The sequence below is a fragment of the Gorilla gorilla genome, chromosome 19 (genome assembly GCF_029281585.2).
Source record: "Gorilla gorilla gorilla isolate KB3781 chromosome 19, NHGRI_mGorGor1-v2.1_pri, whole genome shotgun sequence".
In the NCBI taxonomy this organism is placed as follows: Eukaryota; Metazoa; Chordata; class Mammalia; order Primates; family Hominidae; genus Gorilla; species Gorilla gorilla.
In genome coordinates, this window is record NC_073243.2 from 75,866,752 (window position 1) to 75,882,339 (window position 15,588).

At 36.8% G+C, this 15,588-nt stretch overlaps 1 long non-coding RNA gene across 2 annotated transcripts in view; it reads right to left on the minus strand.

The window, feature by feature from the left end:
• Nucleotides 1-3,102: 3,102 nt before the first annotated feature.
• Nucleotides 3,103-15,588, minus strand: part of LOC129527953 (uncharacterized) — an 82,487-nt gene continuing 70,001 nt past the window's right edge. The window contains exons 1-4 of one of the 2 annotated variants that reach the window (XR_008673061.1): nucleotides 7,798-8,298; nucleotides 4,332-4,454; nucleotides 3,544-3,588; nucleotides 3,103-3,151 (exon numbers count right to left, since the gene is read on the minus strand). This is a non-coding gene — a long non-coding RNA (uncharacterized lncRNA). Of the gene's footprint in view, nucleotides 3,152-3,543; nucleotides 3,589-4,331; nucleotides 4,455-7,797; nucleotides 8,299-15,588 lie in introns of those variants that run through there. The other variant, XR_008673062.1, reaches the window with a different exon arrangement.

The following is a 15,588-nucleotide window of genomic DNA, read 5'->3' on the forward strand; positions in this document are numbered from 1 at the left end:
TAAAAAATCATAAGAAAGAGAAAATATATTTACTATTTGTGTTAGTCTGTTCTCATGCTGCTAATAAAGACATACCTGAGACTGGGTAATTTATAAAGGAAACAGGTTTAATTTGCTCACAGTTCCACATGGCCAAGAAGACCTCACAATCATGGTGGAAGGCAAAGGAGGAGTGAGGCATGTCTTACATGGTGGCAGGCAAGAAAGCATGTGCAGGGAAACTGCCCTTTATAAAACTATTACACCCTGTGAGACTTGTTCACTATCATGAGAACAGCATGGGAAAAACCCACTCCATGTTTTAATTACCTCCCACCAGGTCCCTCCCATGACACTTGGGCATTATGGGAGCTATAATTCAAGATATGTTTGGGTGGAGACAGTTCTCCCATTTCAAAACCAATCATGCGTTCCCAACAATTCCTCAAAGTCTTAACTCATTATAGCATTAACTCAAAAGTCATACCCCAAATTTTTCTTTTGCCCTGCCCTATCAGAGGTTCTCCACGAGCACTCCATCCCTTCAGTACACCACTGCCTGTATATCCAGACATTTCCATACAACCTCTGAAATCTAGGTGAATGTTCCCAAACCTCAATCTGAGATCACCTCAACCTGAACCCTGAACATTATTGTCCATATTACTATCAGCATTTTTGTCAAAGCCATTCAACAAGCCTCTAGGAAGTTCCGAACTTTCCCACATTTTCCTTTCTTCTTCTGGGACCTCCAAACTGTTCCAATCTCTGCCTGTTACCCAGTTCCAAAGTTGTTTGCACATTTTTGGGTATCTTTACAGAAGTGCCCCACTACCCAGTATCAATTTACTATATTAGTCTGTTCTCCCACTGCTAATAAAAACATAACCAAGACTGCATAATTTATAATGAAAATAAGTTTAATTTACTTACCACATGGCTGTGGAGGCCTCACAATCTTGGCAGAAGGTGAAAGAGGAGCAAGGATATGTCTGACATGGTGGCAGGCAAGAAAGCATGTGTAGGGGAACTGCCCTTTATAAAACCATCAGATCTCATGAGATTGGTTCACTATCACAAGAACAGCATAGGAAAATCTGCCTGCATGATTCAATTACCTCCCACTGGCTCCCTCCCATGGCACATGGGGACTATGTCATGCCACCTCTGGACCCTCTCAAATATCATGTACTCACATTTCAAAACCAATCATATCTTCCCAACAGTTCCTCAAAGTCTTAACTCATTTCAGCATTAACTTAAAAATTGACAGTCTAAAATTTTACTTGAGACAAGGCAAGTTTCTTTTGCCTATGAGCCTGTAAAATCAAAAACAAGTTAGTCACTTCTAGACACAATGAGGTTACAGGCATTGAGTAAATACACCCATTCCAAATGGGAGAATTTGGCCAAAACAAGGGGGCTACAGGCCCATATAAGTCAGCAATCCAGCAGGGCAGTCAAATCTTAAAGCTGCAAAATGATCTCCTTTGACTCCACGTCTCCCATCCAGGTCACACTGATGCAAGAGGTGAGGTCCCATGATCTTGAGCAGCTCCACCCCTGTGGCTTTGCAGGGTACACCCTCCCTCCTGGTTGCTTTCATGGGCTGGTGTTGAGTGTCTGTGGTTTTCCAGATACATGGTGCAAGCTGCCATTGAGTCTACTATTCTGGGGTCTAGAGGACTGTGGCTCTCTTCTCACAGCTCCACTAGTCAGTGCCCCAGTGGGACTCTGTGTGAAGTCTCATACCCCACATTTTTCTTCTGCCCTGCCCTAGCAGATGGTCTCCATGAGGGCTCCACCCTTGCAGCATACCTCTGTCTGTACATCCAGGCATTTCCATACAACCTCTGAAATCTAGGCAGAGATTCCCAAACCTCAATTATTGTTTCCTGTGTACCTGCAGGCCCAACAGCATGTGTAAGCCACCAGGGCTTAGGGCTTGCACCATTTGAAGCAATGCCCTGAGCTGTACACTGGCCTCCTTTAGCCATGGCTGGGGTGTAGGGCAAGTCCCAAGACTGCACAAAGCAGCAAGGCACTGGGCCCAGCCCAGGAAACCATTTTTCCCTCCCGGGCTTCTGGGCCTGTGTGAAGACCTCTGACATGCCCTGGAGACATTTTCCCCATTGTCTTGGTGTTTAAGATTTAGCTCCTCATTATTTATGCAAATTTCTGCAGTGGGCTTTAATTTCTCCTCAGAAAGTGGGTTTTCCTTTTCTATCAAATAGGTTGCAAAATTTCTGAACTTTTATGCTCTGCTTCCCTTTTAAACATAAGTTCCAATTTCAAATTATATATTTGTGAATAAATACAACTGAATACTTTTAAGAGCACCCAAGGCACATCTTGAGTGCCCTGATGCTTAGAAATTTCTTCTGCCAGATATGCTCAATCATCTCTCTCAAGTTCAAAGTTTCACAGATCCTTAGGACAGGGGCAAAATGCCACCAGTGTCTTTGCTAAAGCATAACAAGTGCTACCTTTGCTCCAATTCCCAAGAACTTCCTCATTTCAATCTGAGATCACCTCAACCTGAACTTTATTGTCCATATCACTATCAGCATTTTGGTCAAAGCCATTCACCAAGTATCTAGGAAGTTCCAAACTTTCCCTCATTTTCCTTTCTTCTTCCGGGCCCTCCAAACTGTTCCAACCTCTGCCTGTTACCCAGGTCCAAAGTTGCTTGCACATTTTTGGGTATCTTTACAGAAGTGCTCCACTATCCAGTATCAATTTACTGTATTAGTCTATTCTCACACTGCCAATAAAGACATATCCAAGACTGGGTAATTTATAAGGAAAAGAGATTTAATTGACTTACAGTTCCAAATGGCTGGGGAGGCTTCACAATCATGGCAGAAGACAAAGGAGGAGCAAAGATATGTCTTACATGGTGTCAGACAAGAAAGCATGTGGAGGGAACTGCCCTTTACAAAACCATCAGAGCTCCTGAGACTTGTTCACTATCACAAGAACAGCACAGAAAAACCTTCCCTCATGATTCAAGTACCTCCCACCGGGTCCCTCCCATGACACATGGGGATTATGGCAGCTACAATTCAAGATGAGATTTCAGTGGAGACACAGTCAAACCATATCACTATGCATTAATTAAAAGCGGCTCGTTATAAAAGTCTTTATCCTTGTTGTCTTCAAGTTGAGTGGCCTGAGGAAGAGGAGGAAGACGAGAGGTCTGGTTGTCTCAGGGGAGGCACAGACAGAAGAAAATCTTCTTACAAGTGGACCCACACAGTTCAAATCCAAGTTGTTCAAGGGTTAGCTATATGATATGTTTGTGTATGTGTGTGTGTGCGTACTGTTGCTGTGGTTTGAATACTGTGTGCTCCCAAAATTTCTATGTTAAAATCTAAACCCCAAAGTGATGATATTAGGATGTGAGGTATTGGGGAGAGGATTAGGTCATGAGGGTGGAGCCTTTATGGATGATGTTAATGCTTTATCAGAGACCTGAGAGAGCTCCCTTGCCCTTTCCTCCAGGTGAGAACAAAGCAAGAAGTTACCATCTCGTTATCTTTGAACCAGAAAGTGGGCACTCACCAAACAGCAAATCTGCTGGAGCCTTGATCTCAGACTTCTCAGCTTCTAGAATTTGTGAAAAAAAAATTATATTATTAATTAGCTACCCAGTTTATAGTATTTTTATAGCAGCCTGAATGGACTAAGAGAACCGGTAAATTAATCTAGTAAAACACAGCTTTGGAAATCCACATAGAATTTGTTTCACATCTTCAGGGAATGACAGTAAGGTAACTTTCAAAGAATGTCTAATGGATATTTATCTAAGTGAAAGAGTCCTGACTTTCACTTATAAAGAAGATTTTTTTAAACACACTTTCATTCATTTATAAAGCTTGTTTCTTAAAATGTGACATTATAAACCCAAACATCTGAATTCAATGAAGCTATATTCATAAAATTTATATGTTTATACAAAGTGAGGCAATAAAGTTAACTGGAGGACCCGCAACTGTTGGGTTACCTGCAGCAGCTTGAATAATCTGCCCTCTTGTCCAGACAGGGAAATTCCAAGGTACCCTCTGTCAATGTGCTCACATCCCAGTTGAGCAGACTGAGACACAAGCTGATGACCAAATGAAGTGGCTTTGCTCTAGAGGAGGGCAAGGGAGCTGGCAGGGTCACTGTGCCTCTGACATCAAACTCCAGAAGACCTCTTTCCTCTCAAATTCAATTCATAGACCATTGTATGAGCTATTACATTAAAACAAACTCAACTGTGGCATATTTTTTAACAGACAGGAAAAGAAGGTAATAATAAACAATGAACTAAATGAAATGCCTATCTGTTAATAAGTCAGAATTCTTACCCAGCAGGATGAATTTAAATCTTTAGATGGAAAAGAGGAGTGAAATCTGCTCTGGTCTATTTAAACTTCCTTTATTATTATTATTTTTAATGCTTTCAGCAATTGCATAACTTCTCTATAATTCTGTGATGAAAGGAAAAATTATTTAAACAAAAACATTCAATTATTTAATGTTTCAAATATTATGTTTTAAATGCAATATTTCTCTAATTATCTTAACAAAGAGGAGGTTTTCTCTAACTCATAAAAGAAAATGATTTTTGCTTTATGCGTTTACACTTGCAACTTTGAGACTCTCTTATCCTATGGTTTTTTTTTTTTTTTTTTTTTTGCTGCCTTTGCTTTTGGCCTTGATGTAAAAATGTGAAGTATATTTTAAGTTACTTTTATTTCAAGAGAATAATATACATTTTAGATAGGGCCTTGGGTTAAAATCAATCTACTTAAGCATAAATATGGTTATTACATGTGTAACATTATGAATACAGTTTCTCGTTGCCACAGTTTTGCGTTTTATAATTTCTGTGGGACAATGATGCGTAGACTTTGGGAATTTGTGAGCCATTTAGAAAAATGAGTAGCCAGAGAATCACAGAAAGTTGCCCTTTTCTTTCCAGGTTAGTATGTTAAAAACAAATCCAGATGATTCACTTATCATCATATTTCATAAAGTACATATAAAAAAAGAAATAGCAAGTTCAGTGTAATGGCAATTTCTCAAATCATAAGGACTTAGTTTTTAAAAAAATATTCTCTGTATCATCCTAATTTCTCTAGTCTTGATGGACTCTGGCATTTTTCATCAATCAGTTAGGAACTTAATGACCATAGACATGGTTTCTTGTATAGTCAGTTCTTGAATATTGAATACTCTGTACAATATGGCCCTGAAATATGCATCCATTTTGTGGCATCATTTATTGAATATAATTATTTTATAGATGTTGTTTTTATAGTCTATGGCATAACTATAACTTTTAAGAAATTAAGCAAGCATTGTTTAATAGTTTTTAACTTTTCTGTTGCTTAACTATAACTCTATTGTCTCATTTTGGGGAGTGTGACTTTTCACGATGCTGTGTTTAAGAGAATTATTATTAATCCAACATAATTACTCCTAGAATTTTCTCTTGGTTATTTATTAGGTAAGTAAATCCAGGGATAAAATAATTGGAGTTTTGCAGTGTATAAAAGATCTAGAGCTAAAACTACTTACATGATGAAACTGCTCTATTAGGAGAATACATTGAGAAGAGATGTCCCAACTTTGATCTTTCTCACACCCAGTGGGCAAGCACTTTTATTATTTTCCTATAAATACTTTCAGTTTTATTTTCATAAATATAAGCAACATTTATGTTACACAGTTTGTATGTTGATCTTTCTTGCACAAAACTAGCAACTATAGACCTTATGTGCCTTGCTTTATTCACTTAATAAAAATCTCTGTATTGTCTTTCCATGTCAATGCATAGACAATAATTTAATTCTCTTTTCTACATTTAATGAAATGGAACAAGCCTAAAGAAATATAGCTCTACATATTTCCCATAGGTGAAGTCACCAATTTAATTAGTTCACTTGAAAATGCATTTTGCACATCGTTAGATAACAGTATATATCATGGAGGTTAATGTTCACAAGTTATTTTGTTTATTTATCAGGCTAGAAGGGATGTTTAAAAAACACTATGGTAGGAAGGTTTCAATTTGTTTACTGTTCAAGGGGAAAAACAATCACTCATCATAGTTACTTGATATTCCCTTTTAACCTCTATTAAATGTGTGCTGGAACAAGTCACTTAGGAGCTATATAGATAATGGCAGTAATAATGAATAGACACAAACATGCTATATGTCTTTAAAAATTGAAATAACTAAGACAAAATCAATAAGTTTAAATGTTTTAAAATCCTAAATGTCATTTCAGCTAAACTAATAATTTCACGTGATCAGAACATACATTCTATTTAAAAGCCATTCCATATCTATACCAATGTTTCCCTTCGACAGTCCAAAAAATGGTGTAGTAGACACAGAGCTGGTAAGATGATAGCCTAATGGTTAGAAGTTTAGAATGGGTCTGATAGAGCTTAGTTGTACTCCAAGAAAGTTATGTGTGAGCTGTGTGAACTTGGAAAGTAAGTGTATACCTTCTAAACTTTAACTGCCTGATTTATGAAATGGGAAACCTACTTCATAATACTATTGCCATTCTTAAATGAGAAATATGTATCTAATAAAGAACCTGGAAAAAGTGCACTTACAAAAGCAATTAAATAGGTGATGACTATGATGAAAATGATGATTATGACTTGCAGTCCCAATGAAAACAAAATAAACATTAATAGAAATAGAGTTAGAATAGTGATTACATTATGTATGAGGCTTATCTCTATCCTTGATATCAGTGTTTAAAAAAACTGAAATTAATGCATCACCTGAGGTCAGGAGTTTGAGACCAGCCTGGCCAACATGGCGAAAACTTGTCTCTACTAAAAGTGCAAACATTAGCCGGGTGTGGTGTTGTGCGCCTATAATCCCAGCTACTCAGGAGGCTGAGGCAGGCGAGTAACTTGAACCTCGGAGGTGGAGGTTGCAGCGAGCCAAGATTGCGCCACTGCACTCCAGCCTGGGCGACAAGAGGGAGACTCCATCTCAAAAACAAACAAACAAAAACAAAAACAAAATCCCTGAAATTAACTCTTAAACTCATGTTCAATTCAGGTAAAAAGTGACTTTCTATTACATATTTTTATACGAGATATATATTTTATTAATGATTTTGATGGCATTTATCAACATATCTGAAAAGTGTTTGTTTTGTACAAAATAAATGTTAATGCTACTAATACTAACCTACAGGGGTGGTAAATTTTTATAAAGATACAAAATAATTTAAAATCAATAAGAAATATGTAATAATTCATTAAAATTATGTACTAAATGTACATATAGACACATAAACACATACATCTGGGATATATATATATATTATATATATATATATATACACACAAAAGTTACACATAAACACATGTATCTCAGATACGTGTCTATATGTACAAAAGTTTATTCCTAAGACTGAAGAAAATATGTAGCAGGAAATTCTGAATTTACCAATGTGAATTTTGTTAGACTCCTTGGGTGAGTGAAACATTTATTTTAGATCTCAATGATCCTATTCACTTTTCTGTAATTTTAGTGTCTATACTGTATTATACCACAATTGCTTGTGAACCTGAATGCAATTATCTAACTGTGTACCCAAGGAAATATGACAATATGCTTAGAAGTATATTGTAATTTGTGTGCTGGTTGCAGTGGCTCACGCCTGTAATTCCAACACTTTGGGAGGCTGAGGCGAGAGGATCACGAGGTCAGGAGTTCAAGACCAGTCTGGCCAATATGGTGAAACCCCGGCTCTACTAAAAATACAAAAATTAGCTGGGCATGGTGGCACTCACCTGTAGTTCCAGCTACCTGAGAGGCTGAGGCAGAAGAATCACTTGAACCCGGGAGGCAGAGGTTGCAGTGAGACAAGATTGTGCCATTACACTCTAGCCTGGGTGACAGTGTGAGACTGTGTCTCAGAACACAAAAAAAGAAGTATAATGTAATTTGTATTCAAAATTTTTACCCACAGAATTTGGTATCAATCACACATATCTAGAAAATATTTATTACTTTTATATTTTGCAAAAACAAATTCATCTTCAAAATAATATTGCTATCCCCCTTACTCTGTCTCTTTCATTTGATCATTCTTATTACACAGCCTCTGAATCTCATTTAAAACTCTCTTCCATAATCCCTGGGTATAACTCTACTATCCATTATAATTGCAACATCTGCTTAATTTATCTTAATTCTAACTCATGATCTTGTCTTAATAAAATTCCATTGTTTGCACACATTTTTGTTGGACTCGCTTGATAAGATTTGGATGGTTATTACAGTAACTTTTTGAAAAGAGAAAGGATTGAAGCCTGGCAGAACTGTATTAAAATCCCTTTTGCATTTACTGGTTAAGTAAACTTAGGCAAGCTATTTCAGATTACTGGGTCTTGGAATCCTCATCTGTAAAATAAAACATTTTGTTTACATCACCGTTGTAAAGATTAAATAAGATGATCCATATTAAGTTCCTCACTTTGCTCCTGAACATAGAAGACCCTCGGTCATAGTAATTTTTATAATTATTCATACAATTATTTTCTGAAGTGGTTGCATTTCCCAATTATTGGTGTGGTACTCATTGTTTTCATTAAGCTAGAGGACGCCCTTGAGAAATGATCTAAGTGGAAAAGATAAAGAATGAGTGTAAAGGAAGCGAGTAGTTAGGAGCACTGCAAATTTATAGTGGAATAGTGGAAAGGTTTTATTATGTGTAATGGCAGCCAGTAGCACTGAAAATTCAAGTGTATTCTATTAAAGTTATTGTACTGTCCTATAAAGATGGTTTTATTTTTTAAACTTTGGATAGGTATTTGTTAAGTTCAATTTTTGCATAGACTTTACTCACAGAATTGTGAGAATGAAGCATCTTATTTATACTAGAATTAAGGGATTAGTAGTGGGTCTAAATATTTTAATCAATAGAGTCTCAAATTTCTTCACTGGGTTCAGACTGAAGGGGAGATAGATTTAGCCCATTATTCACTTTTTCTCCCACTGATTACAATTAAAAATTCTAGGGCCGGGCGTGGTAGCTCATGCCTGTAATCCTAGCACTTTGGGAGGCTGAGGCAGGCTGATCACAAGGTCAGGAGAGAGATCGAGACCATCCTGGCTAACGTGGTGAAAACCCATCTCTACTAAAAATACAAAAAAATTAGCTGGGCTTGGTGGCGGGCACCTGTAGTCCCAGCTACTCAAGAGGCTGAGGCAGGAGAACGGCGTAAACCCGGGAGGCAGAGCTTGCAGTGAGCTGAGATGGTGCCACTGCACTCCAGCCTGGGTGACAGAGCGAGACTCCATCTCAAAAAAATTAAAAAAAAAAAAAATTCTTAAGTAAATACATAAAAAAATTACCTAATGACTCTGAAAAGTATAAAAAGTATATAACAATGACCAGATTGAGATGGAAAGTGAAACCTTGAAGAATGACAAGAACCACATGACCTTTTTCTCCTTATATATTCCAGCTTTGGTTTGAAGGTAGCTGAATCCCACAAATGCTTGTGTGCTTGGACGATAAATTCTCTAGGATAAAAAATCTCTTTCTGTTCAACACTTTGAAGTGAAAGGCCTCTGTAAGACACAAGAGTAAGTTAAGGAAAATACCTTGTTTCCCTCAATCTCTCTCCCAGCCCAAGAAATCTCAGGATCAAAGTCCCACTGCTGCTGTGGCAGGGATATTGGCAATGCAGCCCTGCCAGCATCTAAATCCCTATTAAATGGCAAGATAATTTAGGGAAGGTGGGGGGAAGGTCTTTTCTGGTCCAAGGAGTATTAGGTGACGTTTCTTATTTTCTCTTTCTTTTTTTCTGGCTGCTCCCTTCTGACCAGTTACATAAATATGCAAACAGAGCAAGGGGCTAGAATCCTGAGACAAATCAATTTTTCCTGATGAAAGACATCAGGAAGAGAAGCCCTTGGGATCAGGAGAGTGTGGGGAGGAAGGAGCAAGAAGCTAGAAAAAGGTATACCCTAAATCTGCACATGACCTGACCCAAGTCTCAGGCTCACTGCTGAGCTCAACATGAATCTAACAGGTCACTAGCAACACATGAAAGGCATTGAGAACTGAGCTGCAGTGCAGACCACCCCTCAAGCATGCCCAACAGCAGTGGCAGCAAAGTTTAGAGCATAAAACAGACCTTTTAAAGGAATTGAAAAGAAAGCACATCAACCGACAATAACAGAAATAATCTAAAAGTCAATTAACACAAAGATTACTGGAAAACCTGAAATATTTGGAAATTTTAAAATGTACCGCTAAATAATTTATGGGTAAAAGACTAAACTTCAAAAATGTCAGAAAATGTACTGAACTAAAAGAACATGAAAACAAAGTATTTAAAATTTGTGGGATGAAGATTAAAAGGGTACTTAGACAAAAAAAAGTCTACCAGTAAATTCCTGTGTTAGAAATAAAGTTCTCAAATAAGTAATCTAAGATTTCACCATAAGAAAGTAGGAAAAGAAGAATAAACTCAATCTAAATCAAGCAGAAAGAAAATCAATTAATGAAGATAAGAGCAAAAATTTTAAAATTGAAAACATAACAAAAAGTAGAGAAAACTCAATGAAATAAAAAATTGCTTAAGCATGCTTAATGACATTTGGCATCATGAAAATGATGAATCAAACATTAAAATTGTGATTTACAAAGAAAAATAACTGCAAGGAGTACAAAAATAATAAAAGTAGTCTTAGAACATTGAGGAAAAGCTCTCATTGATTGTTATTTGCAGAGTCTCACTGCAGAGAGGGTTTATGGAGAAAGAGGTCATTTGGCTGGGTGGAGGATGTAGCATATATAATCTACCTGAAGCAGGAGACAGCATGCTTAGTTTGTACAGTTTAATTTGTACAAGAATATCAAGTTTAGATCCTATCGAGTAACAGAGATCATGGTGCAAGCTATGAGAATAAAACATTCATTTTTTTACTCAAGAAATGTTTATTAGATCCTACTACTTGTTCTAGGTGCTAAGATTAGAGTATTAATAAAAAAGAGTCAGCCAGGCACAGTGGCTCATGCCTGTAATCCCAGCACTTCGGGAGGCTGAGGCAGGCGGATTGCTTGAGGCCAGGAGTTTGAGACAGCCTGGCCAACATTGTGAAACCCTGTCTCTACTAAATATACAAAAATTCGCCAGGCATGGTGGCAGGCACCTGTAGTCTCAGCTACTCGGGAGGCTGAGGCAGGAGAATTGCTTGAGTCAGGAAGCTGAGGCTACAGTGAGCCAAGATCGTGCCTCTGCACTCCAAGATGGATGTCAGAGACTCCATCTTGGAAAAAAAAGAAAAAAGAAAGAGTCAAAGCAATTGCCCTAATGGAACTCAACAAACTTGCAGGGGAACACAATAAACAAATAAATAATAAATATATAAGTAGTCGAATGGTTTTGGGTGCTATGGAGAAAGTGAAATAGGATAAAAGAGATAGGGAATGTGAGGAATGGGTGAAGATTGCTATATTACAATAAGTGATAAGGGACGACCCTTTTGATTATGTAAACTTTGAGCAGAGATCAGAAAGGAGTTAGGCATGAAGATATGTGGCTGAGAAGGATTCAAGGTAGCGGAACAACAAGTGTAAATGACTTATGGTCAGAGCACGGCTGATGTATTCGGAGAGCACTAAGGTGTTCAGAGTGATTGGAGAGTGAAACAGAGAGAGAAGAAGAAAACAGCCGGATCACACAGGCCCAGCCGAGCAGATCATGCACATACTCTGACAGTGGAAAATCTCCAACAGAGGAGTGATGCAACCTGAGCTACCTTCCAAAACGGTCTTTCTGGCTGTTATGTGGAGAACAGACTGGGGACTTGGAGGCAAGAAATTAATATTGGAATGAGTTCAATGGGAAATGGAAGGAGAGTAAGTGAAAACAGCTGATTTAAACAACTTTTTAAAATAATTTTGCTGTAAAGGGAAAGGAGGAATGAAGCAGTAGATAGAGTGGCATGTGGTGTGAAGGAAGTGTTTTTATTATTTTTCACAGTGAAAATATGTTAACAAATGTTTGTTTTGATAAAAACAATCCATAGGGCTGGAAATACTAACGGTGCAGAATATGGAGGGGAGGATTACTGTAGTTTAGAGTTCCAAGTTGTCAAAAGTAGAGGACTGGATGGAAATACAGGACTGGGGCATACATGCTTGGTTGCAGGAGGGAAGACAGATGTAGGTAAAGATGTACATGGTTTGCTTCAATATGGTGTGGAGAACTTGTGGAATTTCTTTCCTGAATGCTTCTGTATTTGTTTGTTTGTTTCTTTGTGTTTTTCCCCTTGGAGTTGGAAATAAATTCATCAGCTGAAATTAAAGAGAATGGAGGAGATTTTGAAAAATTGCCATAATGGGGAATAATGTAACTTTTGTTTTAGGAAAGAAAGTCTAGTATAGAAGTGGATTATATGTGTATTTTTAGGTATGCCTCTCCAAACGTACTATTCAATTTGACTTGAAACTCTGGAAAAAAAATGGCAGTAAAATTACTCGGGTTTCTTTAGAGAAATAGAACCAATAGGAGGGGTGTGCGTGTGTGTGTGTGTTTGTGTGTGTGTGTGTGTAAGGAGGAAGAGAGATTTATTTTAAGTAATTGGTTTATGTTATTATGGGGGATGGAAAGCTTGCAATCTGCAGGGCAGGCCAGCAGCCTGTAGACCCAGGGAAGAGTTAATGTTGCAGTCTCATGTCTGAAGGCAATCTGGAGGCAGAATTCCTTTTTCCCTGGGGAACCTCAGTCTTTTCTCTTAAGTCCCTCAATTGATTGGATGAGGTCTACCCACATTATAGAGGGTAATCTGCTTTACTCAAATTCTACTGATTAAAATGTTAATCATATCTCAAAAATACCTTCACAGAAACATCTAGACTGGCATTTGAACAAACACTGAGTCCCATGGCTTAACCAAGTTGATACATAAAATTAACCAGCATATGCTGTAACCAGAAAGGAGGCTAAACTCTAGGTCTTCCAGCAATTCTTTTGCTTTTTGCACTACTAGAAAGCTAAATCAGTACTTAGTATGCAAATATGGGATTTCCTTCTCATTTCATGGATATTCATCTAGTAAATTCTTGCTTTGATGAAATTTTAATAAAACCATCAGAGAAGATCAGCGGAGTGTGGGGAGGATGTTGAAGTTAAAACATATAAACAAATGATACACACAATTAAGTATTAGCAAGGAACTGCTACTGTTACTTTATATCATGCAATCCCCACCCTAAGTTTAAAAATTTTGGTATTATAAATTCCTTATTACAGACAAGAAAATGGAGATTAGAAGATGTGACAATGTATGCTCTAGAGTCTAGGATTCAAATGCAGAACTCTGTGACTTCAGGGTCCAAGCTGTTATATTTTAAAATGCTCTGCCTTGGGCTACAGTCTGAAAAGAAGATGTAGGCTTGAGTTCTGGCTCAACCAATGGCTAACCATATTCCCTGGCATATCTTGTAAATAATATAAGTGCCAGTTTCTTTCTCTATACATGATAAAAATAACATTATGTGCTCTGTCTGGCAGTACTTTTTGAGGAACAGATGAGAAACTTCATGTAAAAGTCTTTCTAAATTTTAAAACAGACCTCATATATAAGTTTTTACTTCCTATGATCTGAATGTTTGTGTCTTCCCAAAATTTAGATGTTGGAACTTAATCTCCAATGTGACAGTATTAAGAGATGGGTACTTGGGCAGGTGATTAGGCAGTGAGGGCTCTGCCCTCATGAATGAGATTAGTGTTCTTATAAAAGATGCCTGAGGGAGCTTCTTTGCCCCTTCCACCATGTGAAGGAAAGGCACCATCTTTGAAGCAGAGAGTGGGCCCTCAGCAGACACTGGACCTGCTGGCCCCCTGAATTTGACACCCCAGCCACCAGCACCCTGAGCAATAAATTTCTGTTCTTTATAAATTACCCAGTCTAAAATATTTTGCAACAGCAGTCCAAATGGACTAAGAAATTACTATTATCATGTGAAAACAATTAGCATTTCCCCAATGTATATTGATCTGCAGAATTATTTTAAAAATGGAGCTACCTCACTATTGCTGACTTTGGAAATCCATACAATTTTAGAAAACAGAGGGTCCCAGGGCTTAGCAATTTGGAGTGATCATTGTTTTCTTTATAATATTTGAAGAAAAAGTAAAAAGTAATTCAATTTAAATGTAAGAAATGTCCCTAGTTGATAAGAATTCAAGTATGCATTCAATAAATTGCAATATGGCATTCAATTCCAAAGAAAAATGCTAACAAAATACATATTAATTTTAATATCCATCTTGTCTACTGAATGATTTTACTCTGATGACACACACCTGCCATGTTAACACCTAGAGCAGAATTAGACTCATATAATTAATTAGCTATATCTCACAATCCTTTCTATGCCATGGGCCTGCAGGTGCCCACTGATTTGGGATTCATTTAACCTCAGTTTTGTGACAGCCGAGCAAGATCTGGGAATACAGCAGCCAAAATTACAACAAAGTTCCACAACTTACTTGAAGAGTGTTTAAAAGGTAACTTTTATTTCCTCAAACTACAATAAATATCTCAGAGACTGTTCTTTATACCTGGCTCCAATAATGGAATCTATAAAATGCTAAATAAATAAAATTCAGCAGTAGAAATTACAAAAATATTCCATTATTTGTGGCTAATGATACTTTCTGTGGACGATACTTTTTGTCTATTGAAGAAAATTCATTATTAAATGTAATACTCTTATTCTAATTATCTTCTTTAAAATAGAATTTAGTCATTTCATTAGAGTATTACTAGTGCTGTGAAAATGAAAAGCTGGTGATATATAATGGAACCACTATACTATTCTTTATTCCTATATTTCAGTTATAAAAAATGCATTTTATATTTTCTCTTATGCATTATATTCAGTTTCTACATGTACACACATGTTCACACTTAAACAGAATGAAGAAACTGAAATGTGATTTGGATTGGTCAATTAAGCAACCTGTTGTAACTAATTTTGTCTTCTTTTAAACTGTATATTTTTTTAAAAAATTGAATTTATTTTTGGTCATGTGCTTATTGCTCCAAAAAGTGTGTGTGATATTTTACTCTTATAAAAATCTTTTCTTGGTTTTATTCCTTTTATTGTCTTGTCTACACAGCGTGTTTTGTACACTTTTAAGCTATGCTTTGCACTCTTTTTTGTTTTTGTTGTTATTTTGTTTGTAGTACAGATGAAATTGTAGTACTCTTTTGGTTTCTTTGTATTTCTCATTATGTTTTGGAAGAAGGCGCAAATAAAGAATTAATTCTGATCTCCACTAATTCCCTCATTACAAAATATATGCAGTTCTTTTAGGTCTGGGTCACTTGGAGTTTTATGTTATCACTTATATTCAGTCTCCTAATGCTCATTCAAGAAACTGTATTCAATAAGAGATGATATAATAATAATAGAAGTTAGTATTTACTGTGCTTTTACTGTATAGTTAGTATCTTTTTGCAATATTACTAATTAAGTTTTATTACTATACTTATTTTACAAATGAGAAAATTGTGGTCCTGTAATTTAATACAATTTTCCAATGACACACTCC